General features: G+C 43.0%; 1 pseudogene; it reads right to left on the reverse strand.

Moving 5' to 3' along the window:
* Positions 1-19,854: 19,854 nt before the first annotated feature.
* On the reverse strand, positions 19,855-21,076 carry LOC101703990 (transmembrane emp24 domain-containing protein 2 pseudogene; annotated as a pseudogene).
* Positions 21,077-22,943: the final 1,867 nt, after the last annotated feature.

The following is a 22,943-nucleotide window of genomic DNA, read 5'->3' on the forward strand; positions in this document are numbered from 1 at the left end:
ATGACTTTTGGGGGTGGATCTTCCAATGCTGAACCAACACTGCCATCCCTATAACAAAACCACTTTCTACATCCTGCCAGATCTGACTTCTAATAGTTTTGTTAAACAAATTTCTATTTATGTTCATACTTTTTTCTTCTATTATCTTTATCCAGTTTTAGGATTAGCACAATGTTGAGTTCCTAAAATGAGGGGAGAAGTGTTCCTTCTTTTTTCTGCTTTAATTGTTTGATATAATTTATCAGTTAAAATGTATATTAGCCTGCTGTTGTCATATAGGTAGGTTTTCAAGCTAGGAATATACTTTCTTTAATAGGTGCTATTCAATTTTTATATTTCCTCCAGAGTTAGTTTCATTAATTTGTCTTCCAAGGTACTTCTTAGAAGTTGTCAAATTTATTTCAAAAAAGATTTTTGTAATATGCTTTCTATATCCTCCTAAATTCTGTAAAATCTGTGATAATGTCTCCTAGATCTTAATACTGTAATTTCAAAAATGTATAACTGATATTGTGTAACAGGAAGAAAAGGTCTAAAAGAGCAGGGTAATTGGGAGGGGTAGGGGAAGGGAAAAAAGAAAGGAAAAAATATGAGAAGAGGAAAAAAATGAAAACAAGGCCTTTGCAAATAGGGAAGGGTGGAGGGGGTGAAGGGAGGGCAAGGGAAGGGGAAAACAAATAAGAACCAAGAGACTCATTTAATGGTACAAGATCCCAATGATGAATGTAACTATTTTATACCTAAAATGTACCAATAAAGTTAATGGGGGAAAAAAAAATAAAACAGTGGCATGAGCAGGTCAGACACCAAAAATGTGATCAGATGTGCATGGCTCCTCACAGGAGCATCCCACTGCCTGCTTCTATGTGGACAGAGCTCTGCTCCAATTAATACTTGGTCTGTGTGCTTCCAGCAGATAAGAAATTGTCTTCAGGGCCAGGAATTTAGCTCAGTGGTTCTGCCACCTGCCTTGCAGGTGCAAGGTCCTGAGTTCGATCCCCGATACCAAAAGAAAAAAGAAGAAATTGTCTTCAATAAATATAACAGTGTGTCTTAATGGAGATGGGATTGGCAGTAATCATGAGAGTTCACATGAGGCTCTGTATTCTGTTTTTCACAGGAACTCAAGACATTCAGCTCAAAGGCTCTCAATTGAATACCTCCCAGGACTGGGAGTGTGGCTCAGTGGTAGAACACTTGCACAAGGCCCTAGGTTCCATCCCCAGCACCAAAAAACCAAAAATTAAAATTAAAAATAACGAAATACAGCCAGGTATGATGGTGCACACCTGTAATCCCAGAACTCAGGAGGTTGAGGCAGGAGGATCACTGAGTTTGAGGCCAGCCTGGACTACATTAGCAAGACCTTGTCTCAAAAACTATATATATCAGATGGTAAGTACTAGCTTTATGATGCAGAATGGAATCTTTCCCTCCATACCCAAAGGAATTTTAGGTTCTTTTAGTTGATTATTAAGACGATTATTATTGAGGGTAGGGTCTGGAGTTGTATCAGGGGATCATTATAAAGAAGACAATTATGGAGTTAAATGTTTATTGCAAACTACAAAGGATAGGACCAAAGAGGATTTTTTCTTTTTGTACCAGGGATCGAACTCAGGACCTTGCGCTTGCGAGGCAGGCAGCAGCTAAATCCCCAGCCCCAAAGAGAATTTTTTTAAATTTCAGGGAAATGATGAGCATATTGTATTTTCCTTCTACAAAATGAAATCTCAGTTCTTTCAGGATCTCCTCCTTCCAACCCCATTTTCTTGGTAATTTCAGCTCACATAGGCTTTCTGCACCTCCCTTGTTTTCCTCAGGTTGGAGTCTAATTTCTTTGCTCAGAGAGGTCTGGGGAGATTGAGATGACCATGGGGGTCGCACATTCATACAAGCATCTTCTGAGGTGTACCTGTCCTGTGTGGCTCTCAGGCATCAGCCTGTGCACTACGCCCTTGCTGTAACCTCAGACGGGCTATAGGAGCCTCCAGGTCTCCCTCGAAGTTAAATCTGCATCTCCTAGAGTCTTGGGAAATCTTTGCTTGCTCTCCCCACCAAACCAGAAGCTTTATGGATTTGTAAAGCCCATCTGCCAAGACCAACAAAAAGACATGTCTATCCAAAAAGACAGCTTTGAGTCACATAATTGACAAAGGGTAAATACAATGTATGAGTTGCTCCTTAAGAACATAAGAGACTGGGTGTGGTGGCCCATGCCTGTGATAGCAGCGCTTGGGAGGCTGAGGCAGGAGGATTACCATGAGTTCAAGGCCAGCCTGGGCCATATAGTGAGTTCAAGACCAGCCTGAATTACACAGTGAGACCCTGTCTCAAAAAAGTAAAAAAAAAAAAAAAAAGTAGGGGGTCTGGGGATTTAGCTCAGTGGCGCCTTCCCTGCCTCGAAAGTGCATGGTCATGAGTTTGATCCCCGATACAGAAAAAAAAGTTTAAAAAAAAACTGGGGGTGATGGCACATGCCTGTAATCCTAGTACTGGAGTGGCTGAGGCAGAAAGATTGCCATGAGTTTGAGGCCAGCTTGGGTTACACAGTGAGTTCAAGGGCTGCCTGAACTACACAGTGAGATCCTGTCTCAAACAAGAACAATAAGAAAAAGATAAGATGTCTTACCAAGTGTTGGTAAGGATTTCTAGAAGCAGAGTATCTCCTTCACAGCTGATGGGAATGAAATAGACACCATTATGTTGGAAACTGGCAATGTCTACTCCAGGCATACACCCATCACCCGGTGATGCCACTTCTAGGCTTATACTAAGCAGAAACAAGTAAAAATGTTAACCAAAGACATAAAGAATGTTTATGGCAGCCTTATTCAGAAGTATCCCAAATCAGAAACTTCAAATTCACATTCACTCAGGAATAGATAGTAAGTTGTGCACATGCACACAATGGAGCAGTATAGAGCAGTGGTGGTGAACCTATGGCACAAGGGCCACAGCAGGCTGTTTGTATCATTACAAGCTCTGAAAGGTTCCCCATCACTGCTCTAGAGCAATGCACAGGTCTTGCAGATTGCTTGGGACCCTGCATGGCCCAAGCTTTCTGGGCAAAGCATGTTTGAACAGCACCCTGGGAGACCAGCAGTATACCAGATGTGACTGAAAAACACGGTGAAGATTTTACAATTTTTTTTTTTTTTTGTACCGGGGATCGAACTTGGGACCTTGTGCTTGTGAGGCAGGCACAGTGCCACTGAGCTAAATCCCGGCCTAAGATTTTACAACTTTTAAACTTTATTGCAGTAAAAGACACACTGCCATTAAGACACAGCCCCTCAAAATATTTGCTTTAAACACAATTATCCTGTTGTTCTTGGCACTTTCTGAAGCAGTTCTGGAAGTCCTCTTCTGTGAGTGTCTTTAATTGTGCTGTCATGGCTGCCTCAATGTCTTCAACTGATTCAAAACATTTATCTTTCATGGTCAACTTGACTTTGGGGCTGAGCCACAAGTCACACAGTGCCAGATCCAGTGAATAAGGTGGATGAAGACACACCATAATGTTTTTATGAGCCAGCCTTTCCATTGGATGGCACTGGACAGCAGCATTCACAGAATTTTGACAGTCAGAAGGTGGTCACAATTTCAGGAGGCAGTGATCAAAGGGGCAAAGGAGGCACCGAGGGGATCACTGGTCTTTTTCATTTTCTTGAGCTGGTGGGTTCCCGAAGGAGCAAACCCAGGACCTGGAAACAGGTCTGAAAGCCCAGGTGGTCTCTCCTAGCTAACCAGGCACTTTTAGTCATTTCTAAAACTGTTCAACATGACTTGTAGTGTTTGCACATTACAGTAAGAAGTGCTCAGTTCTTGCCACACCAGGATGGAACCCAGGGCCTTGCACATTCCAGGCGAGTGCTCTGCCGCTGAGCTACACTCCAGGCCAGAAGTATTTGTTAAAACAGAATCTCCCTTGGCCAGACAAAGGAAATCAAGGCTTATGCAACTGTTCCTGACAACTCTGTTTAATGAGTTTAATGAGTTTAAATTTCAACAGCCTTGTTAGGCTTCTAACACAGAAGGGTCACTGTGACATCTTTCCAAAGGTGAGACAAGTTTTGACCTGCCTTTCCTATCACATGACAGCTGCACTGAGGAGCACACTTCCCAGTTTCCCCAGGAGAATGTTAGCTGTTCCTACTGAGGGATGTTTTTCATTTGTTTTTGTTTTTATTTTGTGGTCCTGGAGATTAAAACCAGGGCCTTTGTCCAGCCTTTTTTTATTCTTTTATTTTAAGATGAGGTCTCGCTAAGTCACTAAATTGCCTAGGCTGGGCTTGAACTTGCAATCTTCCTGCCTCAGCCTCCCAGAATGCTAGGATTACAGGTATAGGACATTACACCTGGCTCTACTGGGAGTTCTTCTGAGCAGCCCATTGCTTGCCCTGTATTTGGAGATCTCTGGATATCCTCAAGGAAACATGGCCCACAGAAAGTGGTAGTTTTATTGTTTCTTATTTGTCTATTGGCACTGAGGTTGGAATCCAGAGCCTCAAGAATGCTGCCACTGAGCTAAACCTCCAGCTGAGGGTTTCCAATGTCTGACTATCTCTAATGGTTACTCTAAATAGACAGAACAAACTATTGTGCAGCAGGCAGGTACAAGCCCAGTGTCTATATAATTACCAACTGAAGCTGAGTGTGGTGGCACACACCTGTTATCCCAGCACTCTGGAGGCCGAAGCAGGAGGATTACTGCAAGTTCAAGGCCAGCCTAAGCTACGTAGTGAGTTCAAAGCCAGCCTGAACTACATAGTGAGACCCTGTCTCAAAAAAAACCCTAAAATGTATCAATAAAATAAAAAAAAAATTTAGGATTAAGAAAAAAATCCTGTAATTAGCAACAAGTAGCTGGGCACAGTGGTGCACGCCTGTACTCCCAGCACTTGGGAGGCTGAGCCAGGAGGATGGAGAGTTTGAGACCAGTCTCCCAGGTGCTAAATACCAAGATCTTGGGGGGGGGAGAGGGAGGGAGAGGGAGAGGGAGAGAGAGAGAGAGAGAGAGAGAGAGAGAGAGAGAGAGAGAGAGAGAGAAAGAGAGAAATACCTACAAATTTATTTATTACATCATGAGAAAGCTAATTTGTGTCTGCCATGGAGGGCAGATTTCTGGAGTGGAGATAAACAATAGCATCAAAACAGGCTGGAAGGTCTCTGAAGAGAGCCAAGTGCCTCATGTTATAGCCTGTTCCCAGTGGGCAAGGCCTTGGTGCTCTAATTCGAATGACTTCCACGGAAGCATTTTGTAGCAATTTCTTTTCTTTTCTTTTTTTTTTTTGGTACCGGGGTCGAACTTGGGACCTTGCACTTGCAAGGCAGGCAGCAGCACCACTGAGCTAAATCCCCAGCCTGCACAGAAGCATTTTGTGAGGACAAGGTCCAGTTTTCATAAGATCAGGGTTTTTATTTTGCATTGCTGGGTATTGAACCCAGGACTTTGCACATGACAAGCAAGTGCTATACCACTGATCAAATCATTTGTTTTTGAGACAGGGTCTCTATGTAGTTCAGGCTGGCCTTGAACTCACTGTGTAGCCTTGGCTGGCCTCGAATTTGTGGCGATCCTCCTGCCTCAGCCTCTCCAGTGCTAAAATTATAGACGTGCACCACTGTGCTCTATAATACTAATTAATTCTCAAGGGAAACATAAGTACAGAAGTGATCTATGGAAAGAATAAGGGGACGAGATGTGGTGGTGCATGCCTGCAAACCTAGCACTCTGGGCGGCTGAGGCAGGAGGATGGCACGTTCCAGCCTAATTTGGGAAACTGAGCAAGACCCTGTCTCAAAATTAAAAAATAATTAAAAAGGGCTGGGTTGTAGCTCAGTGTTGAAGGCCCTGGGTTTAGTTCCCAATACTGGAAAAAAAAACTGATGGAAGGGATGCAGTGGACACTGGCTGGAAAGGAAGAAGAGGAGCGTTCTGAACCAAGCAAGGACCCTTTAGGGACCCTTTATCCTGGGACGAATAGCCTTGGGAGATTCCCTGAAGTGTAATATCCAACTGGCTTCAGCAGAGAGCACCAGTCCCATCTGGCTCATCAAATTCCATTACCAGGTGGCTGAGCTAGGGGCCTGAATCAGGGCTCTGACTGCACATTTGGATTCCTTTGCCTACCTGCCATCAAGAGTATGAGAAACAGGGCCAGGGATTTATCTCAGTGGTTCCACCGCCTGCCTCGAAAGCACAAGGACCCGAGTTCGATCCCCGGTACCAAAAAAGAAAGAAAGAGTATGAGAAACAGCCAAACATGGTGGCATGCACCTGTAATCCCAGCCCTTGGGAGGCTGAGGCAGGAGGATTGCTGTGAGTTCAAGGCCAGTCTGGGCTACATAGTGAGTTCAAGGCCAGCCTGAACTACATAGCAAGACCCTGTCTCAAAAAAGCCAAACCATTCCGCTGCCTGCCTCGAAAGTGGAAGGACCCAAGTTCGATCCTTGGTACCAAGGGAAAAAAAAGCCAAACCAAAAACAAAAACAAAAAAAAGTTTGGGAGGTAGCTCATGCAAAGGCTCTGGGTTAAATCCTCAGTACAAAAACAAACAAAGCCACTCAGAAAACCAGAAAGAATGCTATCTTCTGCTTGATTTATTTAATTTCTTTAGTTTGGAGACAGATTTTAGTTATGTTGCCCAGGCTGGTCTGGAACTCCTGGGCTCAAGCAATCCTCCCAACTCTGCCTCCTCAGTAGCTGGACCACAGGCACATGTACTGTGCCAACTTCTGAAGTATTTATTTATTGATTGATAGGTTTTTGGGGGTTTTTTTGAGACAAGGTCTCACTATTTAGCCCAGGCTGCCTCTGAACTGGCAGCAATCCTCCTGTCTCAGCCTCCCAAATGCTGAGATTACAGGAGTGCACCACAATGCCAAGGCTGGCTTCTGCAGTATTTAAAAGAGCAGCTATCAGTGGCAGAATGCTTGCCAAGGGAGCACAAGGCCCTGGGTTCCATCCTCAGCACTGTAGAAAAAAAGTCATAGGAAAGCTAGGTGCACACCTGTAATCCCAGCACTTGAGAAGCTGAGGTAGGAGGACTGCCACAAGTTCAAAGCCAGCCTGGGCTACATAACAAGACCTTGTCTCAAAAAAATGTAATAGTAGGGCCAAGGATTTAGCTCAGTGGTTCCACCGCCTGCCTCGAAAACGCAAGGTCCTGAGTTTGATCCCTGGTACCAAAAAAACAAAACAAAAAATGTAATAGGGTGGAAATCTGAGATATTTTAGTTCGTTGCTAGCAGGTGTCAGAATACAATTTTAGTCAAAATTCATAGTGGACTGAAAGGGAAAAAATGGGAGGGAACTGAAGAATCAGAAAATTAGTCTCATTCTTATTGCCTTGGGTGGAGGCTTCCCAGCTCCACAGTCATCAGTTTCTGGAGACTTTCTAAGAACCCTCCATTTGAGACCTGTTCATTCAGAAGGTTCTCCATTGTGGCTCAGGGGCAATTTAGCTTTTGATTGTGCAGGGTATGTCTAGGTGGAATATTCTGGAAACGCATCTTAACCCCAGTTAAGGAGGTTTCTGGAAGCATCAGATGGACCTCTATGAGAGTATCAGGTCTAAAATAGGTTCAGGGGTTTGAAGGGGGCATTCCAAAACCCAAGGGGCAGTCTATGTGAACTCAGCAGTGACCAACCAGAGCAGCTCCCCAGAAGGGTAGCTCTTACAGCCCCCGAGGCTAGTGGCAATACTCTTAGTCTCTGACAGTTTCTGGGTTTCTCAGAAGTTTGTGGATTATGCGATTTGTCGGTGCTGGGGCTGGAACCCAAGGCTTCCGGAATGGTAGGCAAGTGCTCAACCACCAACCTCCACCCCCAGTCCTTGCTTCTGGAATTTCATGTGATCTCTGCTTTTCCTGAAGATGACGACAGATAATCATGGCTATGGGTTTCCCAAATGAAAGTTAAAATTTTACACTTCTTTTTTCCCAGATGATTAGCAGTTATTTTGTTATGGCAAAACACTTACCATCAGATTTATCACCTCAACAATTTAAGTGTTCCATAGCACTTATGCGTTTTGCTGGACTAAATTTTGTGTCTGTTCATTAGCAATTTCACGTCTCTTCCTCCTCTCAGACCCTGGCCACCATTACAGTGTTCTCTGATTCATTCATTTGACAATTTTAGAGACTTTGGACACAAGGAATCATGTAGAATTTGTCTTTCTGTCCTTTGTCCCAGTGCAATTTGTGTCCCTTTTACTGAACCTCGAGGTTAGGTTGCCTAAGTCTCCTGGAAATGTAAGCAACATCCCCCCCACATGAAAGACATAGTTCTCAAGCCAAGAAATGCTCACCCTGAAGGTAAACAACAACCAGAGCGCACACATAGCTCACTGCAAGATGTTCAAAGGGGCCTCAGGTCTTTGGTCCCCAACCATGTCCTAGTTTTCCAGTCTTTTCCATGTTTGTGTCGCAAGAAAGTAGGACATGCAAAGTCCATTCTGGGCAAAACCCTTAAAATTACCCCATCAAGGCCAATTTATCCTTGCTATCATGAATAATGGCATTTTTGCTGAAATCCACTTTTCCATTAGCTAGCTCAAGTAATAGATAGTAATGCAGATAGAAATTACTTTATTTATTTTTATGTATTTATTTTTCTTTGTGTTTTTGAGACAGGGTCTCACTATACAGTTCAGGCTAGCCTTGAACTATGTAGCCCAGGCTGGTTTGAACCCATGGTGATCTTCCTGCCTCAGCCTCCCCAGTAGTGGGATTACAGGAGTGTGCCACCATGCCTGGCCCTATTTATTGTTGATTTTTAATTTTAATTTTATTTATTTATTTATTTTTGGTACCGGGGATGGAACTCAGGACCTTGTGCTTGCAAGGCAGGTGGTGGAACCACTGAGCTAAATCCCCGGCCCTTATTGTTGATTTTTATAACAATTCCTATTGTGGTCAGGAACCCAGCACAGTGGCAAATTCCTATAGTTCCATCTGCTAAGGAAGATCCCTTGAGCCCAGGAGTTCCAGGCCAGCCAATCAATCAATCAATCAATCAATCAAGATTCTAAAAAGAGTAAAACTGGAGTTTGGGATGTAGTTCAGAGGTAGAGTACTTACCTAGCATGCATGAGGCCCTAGGTTCCATCCCCAGCACTGCAAAAAATAAGTAAATAACAGGGCCAGGGATTTAGCTCAGTGGTTCCAGAGCCTGCCTAACAAGCGCAAGGTCCTGAGTTTGATCCCTGGTACAAAAAAAAAAATTGCAAGTAAATAACATAAAATAGAGTAAAACAAAATAGTGGATTGCACACAGTAAATACTACAAAGAATCAACAACTGGGACCTCATCTTATTAAAAGCTTTTGCACAGCAAGAGAAACCACCAACAGAGCTAAGAGACAACCCACTGCATGGGAAAATATTTTTGCCAGCTGGTCCTCAGACAAAGGACTAATATCTAGAATATATAAAGAACTCACAAAAATCAGACCCTTCAAATTTAAAGACTCAATCCAAAAATGGGCATCTGAGATGAATAGGGACTTCCCAGATGAAGAAGTAGAAACAGCAAATAAATATATGAAAAAATGTTCAACATCACTGGCCATTCAAGAGATGCAAATTAAAACGATGCTGAGATTCCACCTCACCCCAGAAAGAATGGCTGCTATCAAGAAATCAACCAATAACAAACGCTGTCAGGGTTGTAGGGAGAAAGGAACCCTTCTCCATTGTTGGTTGGAGTGCAGACTGGTGCAACCACTGTGGAAATCAGTATGGAGATACCTCAAAGGACTAAAACTAGTGGTTCCATTTGACCCAGCTATTCCCTTTCTTGGTATCTTCCCAAAAGAATTAAAAGCATCATACCACAGTGATATATGTACACCCATGTTTATAGCGGCACAGTTTGTAATAGCTAAATCTTAGAAACAACCCAAATACCCGTCAACCAATGAATGGATAAAGAAGATGTGGGTTTTTTTTTTACACAATGGAGTACTACTCTTCCATAAAGAAGGATGTGCTTGAGACATTTCTAGTTAAATGAATGGGCCTTGAGACCATACTCTTAAGTGAAATAAATTGGACACACATGTTTAAATACTGCATTATTTCTCTGGTGTGAGAAACTGAAAGTGTAAATAAGGACTGAAATGTATAATAGATATTGAGAGATGGGAAGAAAATGCTCAAATGGGAAAGGAAACAAGGGAGGGGAGAAGGAGAAAGGAAGGAAGGGACAAGTGAAAATAGAAAGAAAAAATGGCAACAAAGCTTTTGTACATGGGGGGCTTGAGGGGAAGGGGGAAAGGGAAAAAAAGAGGTGAGAGGTATAGTGTACAGGTGCAAATTCCCTATGATGAATGTTATCATTATATATGTCTAAAATGTACCAATAAATGTTTTGCTGTTAAAAAATAGTCGTCTGGGGCCGGGGATTTAGCTCAGTGGCTTCGTTGCCTGCTGCCCAAGCACAAGGACCTGAGTTCAATCCCCAGTAAAAAACACACACATACACACGCACACACACACACAAACACACAAATAGTAGTCTGGGTCAGGGCTGAGGATTTAGCTCCGTGGTTTCGGTGCCTGCCTCGCAAGCGCAAGGTCCCGAGTTCGATCCCCGGTACCAAAAAAAAAAAAAAAAAAAAGTCTGGGAATCTATTTATAAAGCATTTCTGGCCAGGCATGGTGGTGCATGTCTGTAATCCTAGCATTCTGGAGGCTGAGCCAAGAGGATAGCTGCAAGTTTGAGGCCAGCTTGGGCTACATAGTGAGTTCAAGGCCAGCCTGGACTACATAGCGAGACCTTGTCTCAAAAAAAACCAAAGCAAAACAAAAAAAGAATTTCAAAGTCATATTAATATTAGCATTAATATTTATATTTTCTACTATCAGCTGGGAGGTTTGGTTAAGGGCAATTAATTTAACCATCTGAACTGATTTAATTTCTGGGAGAAGCTTACACTTCAAGAATAAATTCAGCTGCGCATAATGGCATACACTTATAATCCTATTTGGAGGGCTGAGGCAAGAGTATTGAGAGTTTGAGGCTAGCCTTGGCCATTTAACAAGACTTGTCTCAAATAAATAAATTTAAATGTATCATAGTAAAGCCTCTTTGATTTTATTTTTTTATATTTAAAAAATTATTCCTGTAAAAATTTGTAAAATATACATACAATAAAATTTATCATTTCCATTTTGAGGATATAGGAAAAAACCAAAGTAAGTTCCTCTTATATTCTCGCTTAACGACACAGAAGGCTGTGACCAAAGGAGGGGGTTCCCCAACACCAAGCAAGCAATCAAACTGCTCAACACGAGGAAGTGTTCTCCAATTGTAGGCCACTCTGTCACTACCTGAAGATTAGCATCAGACCCCACTCAGTACAATAGTGCCCGCCTGCCCCCCACTTCCAATGCCAGTCACAAGGTCTAGGCTGTTTTATGGGTGTTTCTTCTCTTTCTTTCCTTTTTTTTTTTTTGAGACAGGATCTTGCTATGTAGTCCAGGCTGCTCTTTGAACTCACTATGTAGCCCAGGCTGGCCTCAAATTCACACCAAGCCTCCTGTCTCAGCCTCCTGAGTACTGGGATTACAGATGTGTGCCACCACATGCAGCCTGAGCTACCCACAGCCATCCCCTGTTCATTTGGTTGTCAGACTATCCATTGGGCTTCCCATGGCCCTTGCCTCAGATCCGATTAATGTGCTAGCACAGCTCACAGAATTCAGGGAAGCTCTGACTTCCATTTCCCCACTTGCTATAAAGGCTGTCACAAAGGTTACCATCAGGTGAAGAGACAGTCTACAGCCATACCACCCTGAATGCGTCTGATCTCGTCAGGTGAAGAGACAGAGCGGACAAGTGGGGGCCAATCCAGGGAGATCCTCCACCCTTTGGTGCTTAGCTCTTCAGGCAGCTTTGAATCCAGTTCTTGTGGGTTTGGGTGAAGGCTCCATTCCATGAGTGTGGTTCATTAAACCCTTGGCTTCTTTCCCTTCCCCAGGGATTGGAGGTGGGGATGCCACCAGCACCCCCACCCTGAAATGAAAAGATGCTTATCATACTGGATAATCCAAAAGTTTTAGGAGTTGTATGGCAGGACACAGGCACAAAGATCAATTATATGTTTCAGAAAATTGCAGCCTTTTTTTTTCTTTGAAGTACTGGGGATGGAACCCAGGACCTCCAGTGTGGTAGGGTTTTTCTGTTGTTGTTGTTGTTGTTGTTGTTGTTGTTGTTTTGGTACCAGGGATTGAACTCAGGTCCTTGCGCTTGCAAGGCAGGCAACAGAACCACTGAGCTAAATCCCCGGCCCCCTCCAGTGTGGTAGGGAAGTGGTTCATCACTGAGCTATATCCGAGCCCTTTTTTATTTTTTTATTTTTAAACAAGATCTTGCAAAGTTGCCTAGGATGTCCTTGAACTTGTGGTCCTTGTGCCTCAGCCTCCCAAGTAGCTGGGATTACAGGTGTGTGGCACCTTACTGATAGGTCTCCCACTACCTCGGCAGCTATTATGTATAGTAGCTGCCCTCTTCCTATCATGCCTTGCCCCCTCCCCTGTGTGACATCATGCCAAGATGGTTGCTCCCACCAAAGAATAAACCCTTCTTCCCAGCATGCCCCTGTTCCTGCCTAGAAAGTAACCTAATACTCGCTCACCTCCTACCATCTAGTGATGTCACCGGATCCTCCATTCCCTAGTCACTACCTCACTCAACCCCACCTCAGCCCCTACAAGCCCCACCCCAGTCTCTATAAAAGACTCTCCCTGCCCCGGCCATATTGCTTTTGTCTCTCCTTTGTTCAGAGTCAGCCCGGCAGATCTATTCCCCTAATAAAGGCTTGTTGTGGCCTGGTCTGGTCTTGGTTTTCGGCCCTTTTACCTGACACTTACTAGCTCAAAACCACTTTTAAAAAGATACTTAGGGGCCGGGGATTTAGCTCAGTGGTTTCACCGCCTGCTGCGCAAGCGCAAGGACCCGAGTTTGATCCCCGGTACCGGAAAAAACAAACCAAACAAACAAAAAGATACTTAGATGGGCATCGTGGGACATACCTGTAATCCCAGCACTCAGAAGTCTAAGGCAAGAGGATTGACAGGAGTTCTAGGCCAGCCTGGAGTGCAGAGTAACTTCAAGGCCAGTCTGAACTACATAAGCAAGACCCTATCTCAAAAAAACAATAAATAAATAAGTAAAAATTTTGAAAAGACACTATTTCTCTATTGGGCAAGGTGGCATACACTTGTAATCCCAGCTGCTCTGGAGGCTGAGGCAGGAAAATCATAAATTCCAGGCTAGCCTGGGTACTTAGCAAGATGCTATCGTTTTAAAATCGGTGTATTTTAGATATATATAGTGATAACATTCATCATAGGGAATTTGTACCTGTACATGATATAAGCAAGACATTGCCTTTAAAAAAAAGTGCTGCAGATGTAGCTCAGTGGTCGAGCACCCCTGGCTTCCATCCCCAATACCACATACACAGAGGAACCTCATTTTTCTTGTTGTTCAGGAGCCCTGCCATCCACAGAGGGCCTTCAGGCTGCATCTGGCAGAGGGCAGCACAGGGCAAGCCAGAGCAAGGAGCTCTTTTCCCTTCTCTCGAAGGGCTGGGGACCAAACCCAGGACCTCAGGCATGCCAAACAGGCACTATAGAGCTCTGCCCCAAGCCCCCCGAGCAGTTTTTAAATACAGGGTTCAGCGGCATTGCTTACATTCACATTGCTGTGCAGCCATTCCCACCATCTCCAGAACTCTTTTTTAAAACATTTATTTGTTTATTCCGTGCTAGGGATCAAACCCAGGGCTTCATGCATACTAGGCAAGTGTTCTACTCCTAATCTACACCCCATCCCCTGCACAACTCTTTATTTTGCAAAACTGAATCCATTATACCCATTAAACAAGTCCCGATTCCCTCCTTCCCTGTGACCCTGGCAATGACCATTCCACTTTCTGTCTGAATTTGGCTACCCTAAGAACCTCATTATATGCAGAACACATATACAGTATTTAAAGTATTTGTCATATGTGTATTTGTCCCTTTGTCATATGTGTAAGTATTTGTCCTTTTATGACTGCGATATTTCACTTAGCATAATGTCCTCAAGGTTAGGTTTGTCTGTGATGTTGCACATTGAGAATATCTTTCCCTCTTTTTTTTTTTTTTTTCTTACCAGGGATTGAACTTGGGACCTTGTGCTTACAAGGCAGGGGGCAGCACCACGGAGTTAAATCCCTAGCCCTTTTTTTAGTTTTTCAGACAAGGTCTCGCTATTAGTTCAGGCTAGGTTTAAACTCACTATGTAGCCCAGGCTGGCCTCAAACTTATGGTGATCCTTCTGTCTCAGCCTCCTGAGTGCTGGGGTTGCAGGCGTGTACCACCAAGCCAGGCTTCTTTCCTTTTAAGGCTGAATAATAGCCCATTGTGTGACCAGAATTGCTTCTCTGTCCCTCCTTCAGTGGACAAAGTTGTTGCACCTTTGGGCTTTTGTGAATAACTGCTGTGAAAGGAGTGGGCAGCTCTCTTTCCCTGGAGGCGTGGACCTGGCTCTTCCAGCATATCAAAGAAAGTAAAACAAAAACCTCCCCAATATATCTGTATCCCTGCTTTCAGTTACTTGGCCTATTTACTGTTGACACTCAGAAAACCACACCCCAGAGGTCAGTGCTTTGACAGCTACAGAACCCACTTCCCTGTCAGAGTCCTCTCCGGGCAGGGACAGGCTTACTGCGTGTTTCCCATTCCACTTCAAGTCTGGACCCCAAGGACAAAACAAGGATCCACGATCCCTTCCCCTCTTCCAGTAACTAAACTCACTTCACAGAAAGAGTGACTGAAGTTCGTCAACACACTGACAGATTTTTGCCATCCCATTGTCTACTATTTGGATCCCAAAATAGTCATTCACAAACCATTGCCCTTCTAGGGCCGGGGATTTAGCTCAGTGGTTCCAGGGCCTGCCTTGCAAGCACAAGCTCCCGAGTTCGATCCCTGGTACCAAAAACAACAACAACAAGAACAAAAAACCATTGCCCTTCTGCTGGCCAGACTCTGGGCCAGGCCATGGCATAGTCTTGAAACACCCTGTGTCACCCCAAAATCCATTTCTGGTTCACTGCTGCTCCCTTTCCTCTACCTCTGCCTATAGAAAGAGGGGTACATAAGTTTTGGAGTAATTTGGGCTCTCCAGTACCCACTCCTGTGATTTTCCTCCTTTTGCACAGTAGTAAATGTGAAGGCTTCCCTGTTTTCTATTGGATCTTTGTCTGTTTATTCCAGGGAACCTTCAGAGCCTGGAGGGGAGACTGCCCTTCACCCAGGCCATACTCAGAGGCGAAGTGGCTGGGTCATCTCAGTTTTTCTTTCTGAATCATAGCTTCCTACGACAGAAATGTGTCAGGGTAGCTGGGGGGCATCTCTGCAGGTCTCTGGGGGTGGACAGCTTCCTAAGAGGGTGAGCAAGCTTGGGGGTCTCCCTGGTTCAAGCACTTCAGGAGGGTATGGAGTTGCAGCGGTGGTTGATGGTGTGTGAAGGGAAAGCAAGGGTACTGCATATGCTTTGCCAGAGGTACTGGGTCTGACAAAGGCCAAATACGCACTAGGTCTCTCTCAGAATTCCCATGTAATTTAGTCCAGAGCCGTAATACTTGTTTAGACTTATAAATGGGAAGGAGTCCTGAATTCTAGAAAAAATTTGTGTGTGGGGGGGTGTTTTTGGAGACATTCTTGCTATGTAGCCCTGGCTGGCCTTGAACTCATGATGACCCTCCTGCCTCAGTCTCCTGAGAGTTGGGATTTCAGGCATGGACCACCAAGCCTGGCTCACAAATCTTTTTTTATTTCATCTTTTTTTTTTTTTTTGCTACCTGGGATCAAACTCAGGACCTTGTGCTTTCGAGGCAGGTGGCAGAACCACTGAGCTAAATCCCCGGTACAAACCTTATTTATTTATTTATTTGTTTGTTTGTTTATTTATTTATTTTTGAGACAGGGTCTTGCTATGCAGTTCAGGCTGGCTTTGAACTCACTATGTAGCCTAGGCTGGCCTCAAACTCAAGGTGATCCTCCTGCCTCAGCCTCCTGAGAGCTGAGATTACAGGTGTGCACCACCACAACCAGCCACAAATCTTTTCATAGACAGCTTTGTAATGTTTGTGCTTTTGTGCTATGATTATGATTCTTTTACACAAAAAATACATAATCATTAAAATATAAACCAAGCATGGTGGCACATGCCTGTAATCCCAGCACTCTGGTAGGCTGAGGCAAGAGGATCAAAAGTTCCAGCACAGGTTGGGCAATGTAGCCACTGTCTCAAAATAAAATACAAAAGAAAGCTAGGAGGGCCGGGAGTTTAGCTCAGTGGTTTCACTGCCTGCTGTGCAAGTGCAAGGACCCAAGTTTGATCCCCGGTACCAAAAAAAAAAAAAAGAACAAGTCAAGAAAGCTAGGAATCCCAACACTCGGGATACTGAGGCAGGAGGATTGCTGTGAGTTTGTTTGAGGCACAGCTGGGTTGTATTATGAATTCAAGGCCAACCTGAACTACATAGTGAGATCCTGTCTCAAAAACAAAACAAAAACTTATGTAAATAGGGAGGGGTGGAGGGGTTGAAGGGAGGGCAGGGGAATGGGAAAAAAAATAAGAACCAAGATATATCATGTACAGGTACAAATTCCCAATGATGAATGTGATCATAATGTATACCTAAAATGCACCAATAAACTCAATAAAAAAAAAAGTGGACCCTTGAGTTACAAATGACTTCACATATGAACAGGGTGGATTACAACTGAAATTTTAGTTTTAACTTACAACCAAAGTCCTGAGTTATGACCCAAATGCTGGCCACTTTGTGGTTGTAAACAAAAACTCTTGATGCCAGAGAAGCATATGTAAGCATCAGTCTGAGCCCAAATGTGCATGTTTGTGGATGTGATTTCAGTCTGTGCTTTATATAATCACTACACTTACTGCTATCAAAATGGCACCAAGAAAGCTAGAAAAGAAGCTCAGGAAGGAAGGAGTGGTAAAGAAAGCAATCACAGTTAAAAAGAAGGAATTGTGGAGAAATATGAGAGTGGTATTCATGTGACTGATTTCACTAATCTCACTAAATCTACAGTCTCCACAATCTTATAGGGAAAAACTTTGTATAAGGAAGTTAGTGTTGCTAAAGGTGTTACTCAAATTAGTAAGTCACAATCAACAGTGTTAGATGAGGTAGAGAGGCTATAATTAGTGTGGATAAATGAAAGGCAGATGGCAGGGTACAGCCTATATGAGTCTATAATTTGTGAAAAATCTAGGGCTATAAATGTAGATCTCATAAAGGATAATCCATCAATGAGTGATAATGGTGAAACATTTCATGCCAGTAAAGGTTAGTTTCAGAATTTTAAAGCAAGAACTGGGGTTCATAGCCTAACTAGGCATGATGAAGCAGCCAGTGCTGATAAAAGGGCTGCTGAAAATTACATACATCACTTCAAAACAATGATTCAGAAAAATGGCTTTTGCTCTCATCAAGTTTTCAACTGTGATGAAACTGGCCTTTTCTGGCAGAAAATACCCAGGAGAACATACATTACCGAGGAAGAGAAGAAAATGCCAGGCCACATGCCTATGAAGGATAGGTTTACTTTATTGCTATGTGCCACTGTGAGTGTTGACCTCAAGATAAAGCTTCTCTTGGTTTATTACTCTGAGATGCCTAGAGTGTTCAGAAAATATAAAGTCTATGAAGAATAGGCTAGGAGTCATGTAGAGATCTATCCCAGAAGCCTGGGTAACAAAAGTACTTTTTCTTGAGTAGATCAGGGAGGCCTTCTGTCCTATTGTTAAGAAATACCTAGAGGGTTTGGGGCTGGGGATTTAGCTCAGTGGTGCCACCGCCTGCCTTGCAAGTGCAAGGTCCTGAGTTTGATCCCTGGTACCACTCAAGAATTACCACTCAAGGCTCTTCTCATCATGGACATTGCTCCTGCCCATCCATGAGATGTGGAAGAATTGGCTGAAAAGTTCCCATGGCTCTTAGTCAAGTTCTTCCCACCTAATACATCTCCTCTACTGCAGCCAGTAGGTTAGCTAACTTAAAGAAGGTATACACCAAAGAACTAAACTGTTCCTGAAGTGCTTCAGATATTCTCAGATACAGATTTATCCCTTAAAGAGTTCTGGAATGAACATTACAACACACTTTCCTGTGTGGGGTTAACTGAGAAATCCTGGGCCAATGTCTCCCTAGGACACTGAAATCTGCCTGGAAGAAAGTGTGGCCTAAAATTATACAGGAGAGAGACTGAAGGCTGTGTGGAGGAGCCTGAGCCTTCAGTTGACCCTGTGGTTGATGATATTGTCACTCTAGCAGAGCCCATAGGCTTCCAGGTAGACAGTGGTGATGTTGAGGAACTGGTGGAGGAACACTAAGAGGAATTGTCTATAGAGGAAGTTCAGCAACTTCTGGCTGAGCAACAGAGAATGGCAGCTGAGGAGCTTTCTGAAGAGGGGGAGCATCAGCAATCAGTGCAGCAAAGTTCTTCTTCTGAAATAAAGGAAATCCTGAAAAAATAGACAGAGCTACAAACATTTGTAGAGAAGACCCAACCAGACAGCGAAAAAGCCAATTGTTGCATTCACTTGCTTAATGACAATGTCATGTCATACTACGGAGCAGTATTAAAGAAAACACAGAAACAGACAACCTTAGACCAGTTTTTAGTTGTGAAAGGGTTGAGACCTAGTGAGCCAGAAGCAGGTCCTAGTGGGCTGCAGACTCTCCCAAGGAGAGAAAGGACAACAAAGAGCCAGATTTCTGATGTTCTTATGGAAGGGGACTCTCCTGCCAAACAATAACCACCTTCTATTTCCTCCTCCCTTCCTGCGAGCCAAAGATGTCAATTTGAATGGTGAGTACAGTATGAAATTGTTGTTTCTGGTAAACCAGGCACATTTTATAACTTTTTGGTGAATATACTAGGAAAATTGTTGTGTTTCTTATAAATTATGCACATTAGACAACCCTTTTTATTACAAAAAGGTTAGTTAAGGGGTACTTTGGGAGGTTTGAAACACATTATGGGTATTTTCATTATTTCTTATGGGAAAAGTAGTCTCTTTTTTAAAAAAAAGAATTGTTTTTTTTCTGAACCTGGGGCATATTAGATACACAGCCAATTTTAAATTTACATATTTTAATTCAATTTTGAGGTGTTTCCACACACAAAAAAATTGGCATGCAACAGTTGTCCTAAGGTGAAACAGTCACCTTATCAGTAAACTGTTGCAAGTATTTTCACCCAAGGTTGAAAAATTGTCTTGAACATGAAAACCTGTAACAAATTTAAATTAACTATATAAAATTGTTACTTATAGTTTTCCCCTTGCAAAGATCAAAAAAATGTACAAGTAGCTAATATACATCAGTCACAACATAATCCTGGATCACTGCCACACCACTAGAAGCTCCTTTAATCTTAAACCCATCATCAGAGAGCAAGAAAATCTTTTCCTTTTCTATAAAACAAAATTCACGTGCCCTAAAAGAGAAAGACCCAGGAGAAACAAAAACAAGAACCACAGTGCTGACCCTGACACTGGTGTTCAGTGCTCTGAATGAAGAAAACATAGTGGCTGCAAAGAAACCCAAGAGGCTTTAACCCTTTGGCATCAGAAATCCCGATTTTTCCAATGATGTGATTGCATATTTCCTATGTGCCAAGAGTGGAGAAAAGAGATGTCCCAGCGCAGAGAGTAGCTGGCATTTGCTGAAACACCTGGGGAACTGGCTTTACAGAGGTTTCTTAGGAGGCTAGGCAGAAAACAGCGGTCAGTTTCGCTGCTTGTGTCACTAGTTGAAGTGGAGGGTGATTCAGTCTTAAGGTTCAATGGAAAAATTTAGGGGGAAATGTGTGTTGGGGCAAGTCGTAGACTGAAGCACACTAGGGGAAAGTATAAAAGGAGCTAGCCTGCTACACACTCCCAGGTCAGAGCACTCTGCTGTTATGCCAGGGAGAAAATGCAGGATGGAAATCACAGTTTCATGTAACAGCTGGGCAAAGTGACTCTTTAATGACTTGAGCCACAGGAGGAGGGAGTCCAGAGACTGCAGTCATTGTAATAAGGTTCTATCAGGCTTTATGCCGAATTCCTGAACAAACTTTTTAAATGAAAACAAAAAGATAAAGCATAATAAAAAACTAGACTCCTGTATTCTGTTTACAGTGTCTGAATTCTGGAAGGACCTGTATAACGAAGGCAGCATTCAAATAAGAAATTTTATGCCAGTCAAATATCAAATTTTCACTATAACTTTCCTAAAAAGTTTTCCCCCCCAGTATCCATTAATCACAAAGAAACATAAGCTGTGAATGTACAGGTCCAAAAATAAAAATGTAGAAACTAATGACACTATTATGACCAAGGTGTTTGGTAAACAAGTGAATTATGAGTTTAGGATCATGAGGAAAAGTCCTTTTAAACAACCCTCCAGACTTCAAAAAATCTCTTCAGGTAGTAGATCTGTCCTAATGTCATGGCAACTAGAACAAGAGCTTCAAAGAAGGACCAAAGGACCACTCTGCTGTTTGTGTTGTTGTTGATGGCTCTGTGTATCCTTTCCCGGACCTCCATGTACTCCTGCTTGTGCTTCACAGCAGTCATTGCCCCTGCCAGCTCATTGATCACCTCTTCCAGTTTGTTCTGGTGAGCTTCTGTTTCCATGTCTTGTCCTTTCGGAGCCTCCCCTATGTCAATGGTGAACATCACTATCTTTGGAGTCACCGTAGACATCCTGTTACTAAAATAAAACTTGTATGTTCTGTCCATGTGTGCAGCAAATGTGTACTTCCCACTGGACTCAGGGTCTCCTTTATAAATCCCTTTATTATCAGTTCCTGTAACCTCCACTTTGATGTCCAGGAAGCCGCCCTTGGCCACCTTGAAGATGAGGCCCATCTTAGTGCCCGAGGTGACCCGCTCGAAGAAACACTCCTTGGCATGTGCATCAATGCTAAGGAAGTAGCCCGAGGCCATGGCCAGGAGAGCAGCCAGGAGCACCAGCAGCTCAGCAAGCATCACCAAGATGGGACTGGGGCCCAAGCCAGGACCCGGACTGCAGCCTCCAGAGCGGCCGCCACCACTACCTCCTCAGCTGCCGCCACCTCAGCTCCAAAGTAGTCTTGACTTTCAACCAACTTGAGTTACAACCAGCCCTTGCAAACAAATTGAGTTTGTAAGTCAAGAGTCCATGGTACCTTAAAATTGTGTGTGTGTGTTTGTATGTGTGTGTGTGTATGTGTGTGTGTTTTGAGACAGTGTCTCACTATGTAGCCCAGGCTGGCCTTGAACTCACAGTGATCCTCCTGCCTCAGCTTCCCAAGCACTAAGATTACAAGAGTGCACTGCATGGCTAAAACAATTTAAGTATGGGACTTCAAAGGCAAATTCCTGATCATTAAAATCTAGGTATTTATAATACATTTTCAAGTAATGAACTCTTCCTAGCTAACTGCCATGCTATAGATTGCCTTCCATTTGTTTTCATACATCTTTTCCCATAGTGACTTAGAAGGACTATTTTCTTTCTTTTTTTTTGGTACCAGGGATCGAACTTGGGTCCTTGCGCTTGCGCAGCAGGTGACGAAACCACTGAGCTAAATCCCCGGCCCAATTTTCTTTCTTTTTTTTTTTTAAATTAATTTTACTGGTACATTTTAGGTATATGATATAATGACATTCATCATTGGAAATTTGCACCTTTACATATTCTCTCTTGGTTCTTATTTTTTCCCTATTTCCATCCCCTCCCTTCAACCCCTCCATCCCTCCCTATTTACCAAGACTTTGTTTCCTTTTTTTCATTTTCTCATATTAATTCCATTCCCTTCTTTCCTTTCCCTTACCCCTCCCACTTCCCCTTCCCCTTTGCCCCTTTTCTTCTTATTTCACATCATCTATTATACCTTTTAATATATGTACACTATTGAATATTATTCTGTCATAAAGGATGAAATCATGTCATTCATAGGAAAATGAATGAAACTGGAGATTATTATGTTAAGCAAAATAAGTCAGACTCAGAGAGGTAAATATCATGTTTTATTTCATATATGGAATCTAGGAAATTTTAAAAGTAAATGATGGAAAGAGAAAGGAGACTCTTAGAGAAGAAGCAGGGTGTGGGGGAGGAGTGGAAAGAGGAAGGAGAGTAATTTGGGGAGAGAATGATCAAAGTATGCTATAGGCACACACAAAAGAGCAAACTCAGTCTTCTGCACTAATAGTAAAAATGAAAAAATATACCTAAAAACTGTTGTGTTTTTTTATGAAAGGAAAGGGGAGGAATTTTGCCTGCAAGAAAATGAAAGTTGACATAACCGCACATGAAAGACAGAGGCTACTTTCTCTTTTGTTATGATCTCTTGCAGTACCTTTTGTACTGTTTGTTTAACCTCTGCTATTTCAGACATAGCAAATGTCATTTTCCAGCCTGGCATTGTCTGTGAACTCACTGTACGAGGTCTTTGTTTTTTCCTTTTTATAATGGTACTGGGGACTGAACCCAGAACCTTCACACTAAGCTACATCTTCAGCCTTTTATTTTTTATTTTGACACCAGGTCTCACTAAGTCGCTATATTGCCCAAGCCGAGCTTGAACTTGCAATCTTCCTGCCTCAGCCTCCCAGAGTGCTGAGATTACAGGCAGGTGACAGCACAACTGTATATTTTGTCTTATTTATGTGTTTTTTGAGAGAGAGTTTCACTATGTAGTTAATGCTGGCCTCAAACTCACAGTGATCTCCTGCCTCAGCCTCTCAAGTGCTGGGATTATAGGCATTAATTTATACTTTTGCTTGTTTTCATTAAGGTTTTTAATCTACCTGAAGTTATTATATGATATGAAATAAGGCTCCATCTTATTTCTCTCTAGTTCCCTGACAT

This window comes from Heterocephalus glaber, unplaced genomic scaffold, assembly GCF_053883595.1.
Source record: "Heterocephalus glaber isolate CG9 unplaced genomic scaffold, H.glaber_assembly_v1.0 deba00001546, whole genome shotgun sequence".
In the NCBI taxonomy this organism is placed as follows: domain Eukaryota; kingdom Metazoa; phylum Chordata; class Mammalia; order Rodentia; family Bathyergidae; genus Heterocephalus; species Heterocephalus glaber.